At 41.1% G+C, this 13,794-nt stretch overlaps 1 non-coding gene across 1 annotated transcript; it reads left to right on the forward strand.

The window, feature by feature from the left end:
• The first annotated feature begins 12,472 nt into the window (after window positions 1-12,472).
• LOC115030736 (small nucleolar RNA SNORA48) lies at window positions 12,473-12,617 on the forward strand. Its single transcript, XR_003836332.1, has one exon. It is a non-coding gene; the product is annotated as a small nucleolar RNA SNORA48 (small nucleolar RNA).
• Window positions 12,618-13,794: the final 1,177 nt, after the last annotated feature.

A 13,794-nucleotide genomic window follows, 5' to 3' on the forward strand; every position in this document is an offset into this window, starting at 1 on the left:
CTTGAAAATGTCTAATTTTAGGGTGTAACTGTACACGTGTATGCATGTGCACATGTGGCTGCTACAGAGACTGGAAAATGGACACAATTTTGTTAACATGCTTCCAAATCAGCTGTCTTGAAGAGGTGAACAATCCTGAGTCCTTCAGATAGTTGAATGGTCTTTGTATGCTGCATCTGACAAATCGCTCAGTGCTATTGTGGGCACAAATTTATAAAAATAACCATTACCCCCCATCTTCTCTTGCCAACTCACAAATACCCACAGAGATTCAATATTATGCTAGGATGGGGACCAACACGTTTTCTCTGAGATTAACTTGCATTACTTATATGGACAAAATTTATTTTTTGATAAATATTCTTGGTTATTTTTAGTAATCAGCAGGCTCATTCTGTTCTCTGCAGGAATTCTCTCTCTAGAGCTCAGATATCTCTGGTGGATTCTGAACTAGAATCCAATACAGAGTTACTACATCTCGACTCCATCTTAGGACAATGAATTATTCAAGTGGCAGATAACATGTGTAAAGAGTACCCTTCACAGCTATGAAGGGAAAGGAAAGGGTTTGAGTATATGCTATTCTGGCTTCTGTCTCAATTTTAGCTACCACTACATACATACTTGATCTAATCAAAGTGTATATTTTCTTCAAGGATCAGGAAATGATGGTACTAGTCTACTGGATGTTTCTTTCAAGTTAACAAAAAAGTAGTATTATTTATGGAATTCAAAAGTCTCACTTCAATATAACTGAAGGTAAAAGCAACGTTAAAAGTAGCTATAAGTTTTAGAAATACTTTTTCACTCATTCAACTATTTATACCTATTTCCTTTGAAGAAATGATTGTTTTTTAGGCCCAAAAGAACAGAAACAGATATTTAACAAGGAAGGCACAGTTTCTGTTGTCTGGATCTTCCATTCTAGTTTGACTCAGAGGCCTTATCAATAGGCATTAGTTTGTGTGTCTGGTTTGATATCTTTAAAGCTTATGTTACTGGACATTAAACCTTCATTTGTTAAGAGTTAGAAGTTGATTGGTGATAGAAGACTAAGAGAATCCAGCATAGCAAATTTATTTTATAATTGGCAAAGTCTGGCCTTAGTAATATTCTAATCCTCATCTCTGGTATAATCTTGTTCATAAGAAATAATAAGCAAAAGATAGATACCACACATGTATACTTAAATATATTTAATTGCATATATACATTCTACTTAGTATTGATATCATTTTCAACTTTGGAAGCTGTTCTTTATCTTGCAGAAAAATTAAGACATTTGGTCTTTCATATGAAGAAAAAGTTAAGTAATTTAGAGTCCAATTCAATAATCTCTGAATGATTGTTTTTATTTTCAATGCCATTATGAAATTTCCAAATGGGTTTTCAAAGTATAGAAGTCAAAGACTTGAGTACAAACATTAACAAAGCACAGACATGAGTAGGGAGCAGAGAAAGCCCCCAATCAAGAAAAATTCCGAGTAAACGTGTAATTTTGACATGAGAACTCAAAGGTCTTGAGCCTATGGGATATATGTGAAGCCATTTCTGCATACCGGCTATACTCAAGAGGAATGGCAAAGTTTTTCTAGGGAGTCAGAGGGTGAGTGTGCATGGATGATTGATCAGTGTAAAACAAGACTAACAACTGCAGCTTCCTTCTGGATGTTTCTAACCAGCGATGGTTGCCTGCAAAGATTTTCTATTCAGATGAGCTGACTTTCCCCCTTTTTATTATAACATAATAAAAATGTTGATGATTGTGAGTTGTGATGGTGGCAGAACCTCTCTTGATTCCAGCTTCACTATACATAAGCCTGTCCTTTCTTCACTTCCTGATACCCCAGTCAGGCTTCAGGACTTAAGCGGCATAAGTTGTGGAAGAAACACAGTCCTAGACTTAGTCTGCAGCCCTGTGAGTATGTGTGTGTATCCTTGTATGTGTCCAATTGTGAGTGTGTTGTGAGAATGTATGTGTCTGTCTGTCTGTATATATGTATGTGTGCCAATCTGTGTGAGCATGAGTACATATATGTATGTTTGTATGTATGCATGTATGTATGTGCTATGGTTTGTATATGCTTAACCCACGGAGTGGCACTATTAGAAGATGTGGCCCTGTTGGAGTAGGTGTGGCCTCATTGGAGTAGGTGTGTCACTGTGGATGTGGGCTTTAAGACCCTCATCTTAGCTGCCTGGAAGCCAGTATTCTGTTAGCAGCCTTCAGATAAAGATATAGAACTCTCAACTCCTCCTGTACCATGCCTGCCCGGATGCTGCCATGTTCCCGCCTTGATGATAATGGATTGAATCTCTGAACCTGTAAACCAGCCTCAATTAAATACTATCCTTATAAGAATTGCCTTGGTCATGGTGTCTGTTCATAGTAGTATAACACTAAGACAGTATGCATGTATGTATGTGTGTATGTATGTATGTATGTATGTGTCTCTGTATATGAGTGTGTGTGCATGTATATATGTGTATATATGTATGTGTATGTGAGTGTTTCTTCATTTTCTCACACCTGCATACTCTGTCTTTTCCTTGAGACTTGTACTCTTCTTTAATGCACTTGAATAGGTGAAATAGCTGTGTCAAAAGTTCTACGTGCTGTCTTTTGCCTCTCCCACACTTTTTATCAGAAAGAGGAGAAGACTCTGGATGGGATGGCTTATTTGTTTATGGATTTCCTTCTGAAGAAAACTGTAGCCCACAGAGGATAAGGCAATCTCATGAATTGTCTTTCTAGGTCACTGAGAGTTACTTAGTGAAATCAAGGCCTACTAGAAGGCAGTGAAGTGCAGTGTAGCATCACAATCAAAATGGAAGGACCATGGGAGCAGATTGTGTTTCATCTAAAGTAGTTAGTTATTTATATCTGGATTGATACAGTTTTCAGTTACAAAAGGTGATAAAAAAAAACTCAGGCAAATTTTACAAGCAGCATTTTATCCTATGATAAATGGCACTTAGAAAGTTTCTTATCATTGCAACTGGAGATGTTGTGGTTTGCGTGTATGGGTGTTTTGCTGAAAATAACATTAACAGAATTCATTTAAAATTAAAATGTTCATATGCTACAGCAATGGAAAATATATAAATATTTTGCTGCATATTGTATAGCAAAAGTATAATTGTCACAGAAACAGCTTATTTCTATCAAAATAGTCAAAGGAAACAGGTGTGGAATGGATTATATTCTACTTGAAACATCGTTTGCTTTATTGCTTTTAAATAGGTTTATGTGAAACTACACCCGCTGGGGGAAAAAATGAACTCAGAATGAATCATGCAGCCAAAGGTCAATGATCTAAAAATACAGGTCCTGTGAAATGGATAAACATGTTCTACTCAGTGAAAGCCACTAAACAGAGAATCTCAGAATCCTTCCAGACCATTTAAGCTTGCCATGCTGTTAATTAATTTATCAGCATTAGGGGAAACAGCCACTCTCCAGTGCCCTGGCCTCAGGGAGCAAAGCACATGAAAGGTGATCCTGCTGCGCAGAGAAGGAGATCAAGAGGCTTAACCCCTCCCCAGGAGGAGAGGGAGCATATGGGCAAATGGAGCAGGTCGCTGAGCCAGAACCCTGGGTTTCTTTTGGAAAGCAGATTGAGCAGGGCCTCTAGAAATGCTGCTGCTGCTGCTGCTGCTGCAGCAGCAGAAGGGAATACTTCTGCCCCCAAATGACTGATGAGCGCAGAGGCTAGAATATATTCTCAGCGAGACATTAGAAATACTTCCAAAAGCAAATGAAGAGCTTCCAGATGTTTCTAGGTTTGGATGATGCTTCAATATATTGAACCCTTAGCTAGCTAGCTAGCCACTTTCTCTGATACTTTTTGTGGGCATTTTACTAAGTTTCAGGTAGCTGACATAAATGATTACCTTGGTGTATGCAAAAAAATATATGTATACACACACACAAACACATATGCATATATATAAAATATATATATAATTATATATATTATGTAATATAATTTATATATAATTATCTATACACACACATATATACATATATATGTATATACATAATTTTTATAGTCCTGTATTTGTGTGAGAGTAAGAAAATGGAAGGAACTGTTTATCTAACTGCATCTTGACAACATTGCTCATTCGTGTATAAATATAACACAGAACCAATGGTGACAGAGTGGGATTCAGTTATCTTGGATACAGGTTATTTATGGATATACTGTCATTTGAGAATTAAAAAAAGTAAAACCAAATACAAATAAAGCTGGCTTTTACCATCATAGTGTGCATGCAGGCATCACTAGTGGTAAAGGACTCTACTTGCTAGAGTGAGCCTCTCCCTGAGCTGGCTTCTTCACATGTGTAAGTGTACATAGGAATTTGTTTATGATCACATAGCAAGAATTGGTGGGGGTCTTCTTTTCATAGAGTGGAGTTTAATCACACAGACATGCTTGCCAATTGTAAGGGAGTTATAGCTTATTCCAAAATTTAACACTAATCTTTACTATTTATTATTGAAAAGCGCCTTGTTTTCTTTAACTAGAAACAAACAAAGCTTTTCTGAAGGACCCTGTAAGGTAGACATCTATTTAACAGATGTAAACATGAAATATTTTGGATATCACACAGGTTCTAAATGGTGAGGTGGAATTCAGATACTCTAACAATTAACCATTATGGTTAGAAAATGTAGCTTTTAAAATATTTTGTTTTTCCAAATTCAGAAAATGTTTTCTTTTTATTTACATCTTATTTCTGTTTAAATAAATAAAGGTGTGCATATCAAATTCAGATCTCTTTGCCTTGTATTGAATCAAGGAAAATCTCCTTTGAAATTAATTTTCTTTAAATTCACATCACATTTTTCTCAGCACAAACATGAAACTGGGTTCTGCAACAGTTTAGGGTTTTTCTCCTTTGTTTATATAGACATGAATATAAAATACTTATCACAGATGCTACCTATGGTACATGTACTCACAATATACACTCACATGTACATATCCTGTTTACTTGGTGGGGATATATCAAGAAAAATGGCTGCATAGATGAGAACTTCACAAATCCAGGTCCTTTTGTGGGTGGACAGCTGAGAGATGGTGACAGTTGAGATGGACTAGGGAATGATAGAAAAATCTGAGACAATGAGACTGGGTAAGGAGTTTGGACAAGGAGCAGAAACACAAAAGTTCAATGTCTAGTAGATTGACCTTGATTTGATTATAAAGAACTTAGGAACCTAGGAAAGTGTCTATAATCCTATTTGTAGTGCAGACAAGAACTCAAGGATGTTGTTAAGTTCATAGTGTCATTGTGTATGTGTGTGTGTGTGTGTGTGTGTGTGTGTGTACATAAAAACGGAGTAATGGGAAGGCGAAGGTTTCCATGCTGATGTTGGGGAGTACCAACTTAAAGACTAAATAATAAAAGACAAAAGCAGACTGTGAGCGGTGTCATAATATGAAGACAAAACAAACTAGCATGGAAGGAATGACTGCAGCTCAAGATGAAGGGAACTTTATATTCTACGGAGAAGTTAAGATGAGAAAAGCAGGAGGTTCATTGGATCATATATCAGAAAGATCTAAAGAAGAGACAGGAAGAAGTGGAGGGGACAAAGCCCAGCCAGGATGGATTGAGTAATGAGGGGAGAGAAATAGACACCCCAGCAAACAACCATGTGGTTAATGATCACTAGGAGATATTAAATCAGGAAGAAGATTAAAATGTTTTTGTTTTCTCTCTCTTTCTTATTTTCTCTTCCTCCCTTCCTTTCTTCCCTCCCTTCTTTCTTTCTCTCTCCCTTCTTTCCTTCCTTCCTTCCTTCCTTCCTTCCTTCCTTCCTTCCTTCCTTCCTTCCTTCCTCCCTCCCTCCCTCCCTCCCTCCCTCCCTCCCTCCCTCCCTCCCTCCCTCCCTCCCTCCCTCTCTCTCTCTCTCTCTCTCTCTCTCTCTCTCTCTCTCTCTCTTTCTTTCTTTCTTTCTTTCTTTCTTTCTTTCTTTCTTTCTTTCTTTCTTTCTTTCTTTCTAAGTCAAAAGCCCTTTATGGTGATTGCACTGCAAAGAGATGAACCTAAAAATGTGGAAGGTAAACGTAAATGATAGAATGAATCTCTAAAGTTGTGGGAATGAAGAGAGACATACCCAATGTGGGCAGGAAGTGATGTCATGCTTGCAGAGTGTGATGAAAGAGAGAGAACTTGTTATTTACACAGACTACTTAGCAAGGCATTCATGGGCTCTTTGACAGTTTCCCTTTGCTTTATTATATATATATTTCATAGACCTCTCCTTTTATATAGAAAATGAAGAACTTTGTAATAAGAGGGAAAGTGATAGGTTAGTAGGTTAAGGTCAAGGTTTAGAGAAACCACACTGACAGAGATTGTTGGGCTGCTGGACTTCAGCAAAAGCCTGGGTGAGGCCGGGTACCAGGACTCAGCAGATGACACCAAAAAGGTACACAGACTGAGGCCTACCTCCACATGCTCTGTCCTAGGCTTCCTTGACAGTTGGGATAAAGCATCAGAGCCATCAGTGAAGGGGTCAGTTCAGGCAGGAGGCAGAGCTGTTGAGGTGAATGAAGGAATGGAGGAGGACAGAAAAATGAAGCGTGTGACTAGTCCTCACTAAGTTGGCTTATAAATATTTTAGATTATGTTAGACACACTGTGCAGGTAGTGGGTTGTCACATGGTACAGAAATTCAATACAGAAATTGAAGAATAAAAGATGATCTGTAGTTCAAGATTCCTGAGACTCCTGTCCTGGAAGGAAGCTTGGTCTCTATCCTTTGATACTGCTGAGAAGTGTGGGACCTTTAAGAGGTGAGACCCACAGGAGGACATCCTAAAATGGAATATCTGGGTATTGGGCTGGACTGTCTTATCTTTCCCATCCTGTCCATCATGATGTAAGTGACCCCTTTGTCATGTACTCTTGCTGTTATGTGTGCTGCCTCTCAGCAGGCTGTGACCAAGTTATCAGGCACTGAAAGCCAAAATAAACCTTTCTTTCTTCTAGCTTGGTTATCTCAGGCATTGTGTCTCAGTGCCTGAAAGCTAACCCAAACAGACTCCTTAATAACTGCTTACATTCTATGTAACTTTACTTAAAAGATAAGGTGATCACCTATCTGTTTTACTCCACTCTTTGAGGGGTCCCTGAGTGTTATATTAGGATGGTGTCCTAGTTAGGGTTTTACTGCTGTGAACAGACACCATGACCAAGGCAAGTCTTATAAAAACAACATTTAATTGGGGCTGGCTTACAGGTTCAGAGGTTCAGTCCATTATCATCAAGGCATCAAGGTGGGAGCATGGCAGTATCCAGGCAGGCATGGTACAGGAGGAGCTGAGAGTTCTGTCTTCATCCAAAGGCTGCTAGTGGAAGACTGACTTCTAGGCAACGAGGGTGAGGACCTTATACCCACACCCACAGTGACACACCCATTCCAACCAGACCACACCTATTCCAACAAGGCCACACCTTCAGATGGTGCCACTCCCTGGTCCAAGGATATACAAACCATCACAAATGGGATTTGTCAGTTTAGCAGTACACTTCTAAAATGCCATCTAATTCAAGCTCAATGTGTTGGGTTATAAAAACAATCGGAGTTCTTGAAAGTGAAATGGTGATAACATGTTTTCATTTTTCGCATGCTTGACTTAGCTCCACTTTGCTCTGAGGGCAAGGCAGGGGGCCAAAGGGAATGCATAGCCATCTGAAAAAAACATACTTCTCTTAACGTTCTTGGTGAATTTACTGCTCAGAGTACAAATATTCCTTTCTGACTTAAAACTGTTAGGGTGAAAAACTCAAAAACTAAAAGGAGCATAGAGCTGAGGCTAAATTTAAACTGGAAAAGTACTTTATTATCCGAGTGAGTCTATTTTGTTCTCTTGGTAATAATAGGGAGTGACGTGTCTTTGCCACTAGCTGACTTTGCGTGTTTGCTTCCTTGCCAATAGCCACAGGGCTATGCGTTGATCATTATAGATGATGACATACACTGTGTTGGTACACAGTCTCCTGATCCCCACTTTGTAAGAATGGTCTCCAATTCGGACATTTTATGTACTTGTAGCTAGTCGACAATTTGAATATTATGGGCTGGGCAGTGGGGTGTTTTGTGTGCTAATAGTGTATCAACAAACAGTGACTCAAATGGGGGCAGAGGTTCTGTGTTTGGGGACAATGTCCCAAATATAAAATATGGCTGCCACTGATAAAAACAATTCACTAGTCACTTTGCATCTCTGACCATTTAAGCAATTAATAAATTACATATAGATTATTCTTTAAAGTGTGTCTGGTGTCCAGCTTTTCTGAGGTGGAAAATGATGCTCGTGGAAACTGACTATGACAGTGTGCTACATATGCACTGGTGGGTTGCAGGACCAGAGATAATCCTAAAGCCTTGATTCCAACATACACCAAATCAATTCTATTTCCTCATTCTTTTCTTCCCTCTTTCCTTCTGTCTGATACTATAGATAAAACATGGGTCTTCATGCACAACAGGCAAGAACTCTGTCCTGAGCCCCCATCTCCAGACCACTCAGTTATTATTCTTGAATTGTCCAAGTTCACCTCCAGATTACGTTTAAAAATATATGCATATATATAATGTGTATATGTATATACATATGTATATACACATGCTCTGAGGAATCAGAAGTCAAACTGTTTGTGGTGGTTTGAATGAGAATGGCTCCAATAGGCTCATGTATTTAAATGCACAGTCCTCAGTTGGTGAAAATGTTTAGAAAGGATTAGGGGGTGTGGCCTTATTGGATAAAGTGTGGCATTGGGGCAGGCTTTACAGTTTCAAAAGGCATATGCCATTCCAAGTCTCTCCTTTTGTTTCCTATTTAAGGATCAAAATGTAAATGCTCAGCTGGCCCAGCTGCCAATGTCTGCAGGATGGTCATAAAATCTAATCTTCTGAAACCATAAGCCCCAAGTAAACCCTTTCTTTTAAGTTGCCTTGGTCTTGGTGCCTTGTTACAGTAATAGCAAAGCAACCAAGACAGTGTTATTAGCTGGTGAGACAAGTCAGCTGAGATGGAAGATGCAGGACAAAGAAAACCTGCTTGCTTGTGTTCTCAAAGACAGAATCAACCAACCAACCAAACAAACAAAACCACTCCTTTTAGGCTCCACCTCTTAAAGGCCCCAGAACTTCCTAGGAGATGAAGCTTATATAATATGGAGCTCTAGAAATACTTACTACTCAAACCACACCATGGCAGCCTACAAATTAACGCAGAGCATTAGAACAGTGCTGTGTGGGATGGTGAAATATATGTTCTTACGCTCCTTAAGTTCAAGACTAAAACATGTGTACCTAAAAGTAAAATAAGAACAGAACAGCATATAAATTTATTAAATGTAGGTTTTATGAACTCTTCATCAGAAACTCAAGACAAAAGAAACTGAACTCACTGTGCTTAAAATATACTATGTGACGTCACAAATAATATAAAATACCGTGGTGTGACTCTAACTAAGCAAGTGAAAAATCTGTATGATAAGAACTTCAAGTCTCTGAAGAAAGAATTAGAAGAAGATCTCAGAAGATGGGAAGATCTCCCATGCTCATGAATTGCAGGATTAATATAGTAAAAATGGCCATCTTGCTGAAAGCAATCTATAGATTCAATGCAACCGCCATTAAAATTCCAACTCAATTCTTCACAGAGGTAGAAAGGGCAATTTGCAAATTCATCTGGAAAAACAAAAAACCTAGGATAGCAAAAACTCTTCTCAACAATAAAAGAACCTCTGGTGGAATCACCATGCCTAAGCAATTGTGATAAAAACTGCATGGTACTGGTACAGCGACAGACAGGTAGATCCATGGAATAAAATTGAAGATCCAGAAATGAACCCACACACCTATGGTCACTTGCTCTTTGACAAGGGAGCTAAAACCATCCAGTGGAAAAAGACAGCATTTTCAACAAATGGTGCTGGCACAACTGGCAGTTATCAGGTAGAAGAATGCAAATTGATACATTCTTATCTCCTTGTACAAAGTTCAAGTCCAAATGGATCAAGGACCTTCACATAAAACCAGAGACACTGAAACTTATAGAGGAGAAAGTGGGGAAGAGCCTCAAAGATTTGAGCACAGGGGAAAAATTCCTGAACAGAACAGCAATGGCTTATGCTGTAAGATCAAGAATTGACAAATGGGACCTCATAAAATTACAAAGCTTCTGTAAGGCAAAGGACATTATCAAGAAGACAAAAATGGCAAACAACAGATTGGGAAAAGATCTTTACCAATCCTAAATCTGATAGAGAGCTACTATCTAATATATAGATATAGAACTCAAGAAGTTAGACTCCAGAGAACCAAATAACCCTAGCAGGAGTGGGTGGGTTGGTGAGCAGGAGGAGGGGGGAGGGGATAGGGGTTTTCTGAGGGGAAACTAGGAATGGGGGATAGCATTTGAAATGTAAATAAAGAAAATATCTAATAAAAAAGGAAATATACTATGTGGGGATAGCATAACTGAGGGTGAGCATCCCTGAATTCCACAGGCACACAGCCCATCTGTGGCTATCGCATATTCTTTATCCATAACTACCTGTGAAGAGCTTGTCTTTGCTTTTAACTTCTCCTGTAATTTGCAGCAATAACAGACAGGAACTGCCACCTGGTTCGGTATTACTCACATCAGTGATTTCCTGCAGTGCTTTCCTAGCTCTGAGCCATCCATCTCAGCCTTCATTTCTATCTGAGGAGACACCATCACCTATTCAAGGCCCCTCTTTTGTAGAGCTCTACTTGTGTCCTCAATGGTTACACATAGGCTTCCTGTGGCTGATATGACAAACTTGTTGACTGGAACCATAGCAACCTCCTTTCCAGTGCTGGAGGCCAGCCATGAAGTATACCACCCGTAATCAGGATGGGCCTCCCCAACTGACCTAATCAAGAGAATTCCTCAGAGAAGAATTCTAGTGATACCCTAGTGATACATAGGGTATCAGCACAATGCCACCCCCTCTGGAGGGCCTAGGGAGAGAGGGACCTGTGTTTTTCCCCATTGTAGCTTTCAGGGATCAGCTATACTGCAGCGTTGACTTCACAGACTCAGAATTCTGCAAGGAGGTGATTATTGCCCCCGCCCCCGGGGGGTGGGGGAGGGGAGGAGAGACACTAGATGCTATATTAGAAGTATCTGGACTGTGCCTGTGCAGAGAAATCCCAAACTTCCCACTATTGCTACCCCCTCTCCCTGTAAGGAGAAGCCTGACAAATTTGGGGTGTACATTTAGCCTGCAACAAAAGCTTTTACTTTCTTTAAAAAAAGCTTGGTGTCGAAGTATTGACTTCTTTGTGTGATGGACAGCCAGCGGTTGCTTGATTTTATTGTCTTTTTTCCCTCAAGCTAGAAGCTACACAGCACTTGAATTTTCTAAGTGACACCCCTTCTCTCTCCTGCCCCCACCCCCCATGCCTTGTCTAATGCATCTTCTCTCTCTCTCTCTCTCTCTCTCTCTCTCTCTCTCTCTCTCTCTCTCTCTCTCTGCATTCCTCTGTCACTCTCCTTCTCTCTTGGTATTCCTGTGCATGATTGCAGCCCTCTGCATGAAAGGCCAGTTGCCCCACTAGACCCCTGGAATTCTCCTGTTTCTGCCTTCCATATCCCCACAGGAACCCTGGATCCTATCTCTCTGACTTTTTTTGTTTGTTTTTGTAACCTGTGGCAACTTCTTTTTACCCACTGAAACTTTTTATAGAAAACTCTGGCTTTTCTATATACATACATGATGCAAAGTAATCCATTTTTAAAAAGATGTGGTGTCAGAACCTACACACCCATAAAATCTCACCAACATTGCTGCCAGAACATGGGCTGAATAAGGACAACAGCAATAGACATGCCAAAGTGGATGGGTAAAATCCCAGGAGGCTTCAGACCCACACAAAGAGCTAAAGGCAACTAAAGGATGCTGTGAGTGGAAGAAATAGTTCCTTAGGGAACAGCACACCACTTGCATATCTAATACCAAATGGTCAGCCTGAAAACATACATATGAACAGTATTATCTGGACTAATCAGGTTATACTTGGGAATATATATATGCAGTGCATATACATAAATGTATATATGGTGGTTTGAATAAAAATGGTCTCATAGGCTCCTAGGGAGTGGTACTATTAGGGTATGTGGCCTTTTTAGAGTATACATGGGTTTTTTGGAGGAAGTACCTCACTTGGAGTGGGCTTTGAGGTTTCAAATGCTCAAGTCTGGCCTAATGTCACTCGTTCTTCTTGCTGCCTGGAGATCTAGCTATAGAACTCTAAGCTACTTTTCCAGCACCTGGATGTCACCATGCTTTCCTGCCAAGACAATAATGGACAGAATCTCTGACCTATAAGCCAGCCCCATTTAAATGTTTCTTGTATAAGAATCACTTTGGTCCTGGTGTCCCTTTATAGCAAAAAAAACCTTAACTACCTACCTGCCCCCTGGCAATGAGCGAAGAGACAACTTGTTGGTGGTGTTGCTCTTACATCAATCAGGAGCAGAGAAAATGGCAGGCCTATATTCATCTTAGCTTGATGTCTGGCTTGGTGGACAAAGCTGTTTTATGCCTAGGACTGGAAAACAATCAAATCAAATCCAACCAAATCCAGGCAAGTGCAGCGAGGAAGCACTGCAGAGAGAGCTGTGGATCACTGCGCCACACACAGATCTGTCTTCCATTGCAGACACAGCAGCGAGTAGGAGATGAAGGATATCATCCAGGGGCCTGCCAGTCACGTGGCCAGCCAGGAGCAGGACCCACCACAATGTGTGAGTATGTGGTGGTCAGATGGGAAAGAAGGAGAAGCTGAACAGCTTGAGCATTATGACTAGAGATGGGACTGGAGACTCCAGGGTGGAGAGGAGTAGCCTGTAGTAGTTGTGAGTGACGAGCCCCGCCACCTGGGGACCTGGCGAGGGCCCAACCTGAGCTTCTACTGAGGGCCATGTCTGGGTTTGTGGCTACCCAATGTCTGGGATCAGCGTCAATATCTGTGGCTAATAGTACCAATAGAGAACTTGAGGATGTTCCTGGTCGGGGCAATTGAGGGGATCCACATGAATGTTCAGACATCCATAACTAGTTCTACCCCTCACTGGATGCTGTACACTACAGGGCTGGACAGCTGCACTTGGGAGAGTGGATCCTAGACCTTGCTTGGACAGCATAGCAGAGCTGACCCTGGTGGTGGGGGTGCAGGTGAGCCAGTCCCGAGGGCTAGAGCAAGGGAGAAGCTGGCCTCACCATTCATCTGCAGTGGTAGTATACGTGCAGGGGTGGTCCTCCCTGTCCGTCCCGCTCTCCACCTGAGGCAGGGAGAAGAGCCGACTCTGGGATTATGAGAGTGGGTAAGCTGGCTCTTCCCTCGCTGGTTGCAGCACATGGGGGAGTGGGTTCTGTATCTCACCTGGGCAGCAGAGTAGAGCTGGCCCTGGTAGAAGGGCACAGGTAAACTGGCTCCCTGAGAATGCAGGAGAGCTGGCCCCATGGCCAATCATCTGCAGTGAAGAGGCAGGGGTGCAGGGGTGCAGGGATGATGTCTTCCCCTCCCTGCTCACCACCTGCAGTATCTGGGAGAGCTGTCCCTGAAGGTATGAGAGCAGGGGAGCTAACCCTGCCTTCTCACTGGCTGTAGCACACAGGACAGTGGGATCTGCCCTTTGCCTGGGCAACACAGTGGAGCTGGCCCTGATGGTGAAGGCATGGGTGAGCTAATCCAGAGGGCTTGAGAGCAGAAGAGCTGGTTCAGCGCTTCAC

The sequence above is a fragment of the Mus caroli genome, unplaced genomic scaffold (assembly GCF_978045245.1).
Source record: "Mus caroli unplaced genomic scaffold, Mus_caroli_1 scaffold_3, whole genome shotgun sequence".
Lineage (NCBI taxonomy): Eukaryota > Metazoa > Chordata > Mammalia > Rodentia > Muridae > Mus > Mus caroli.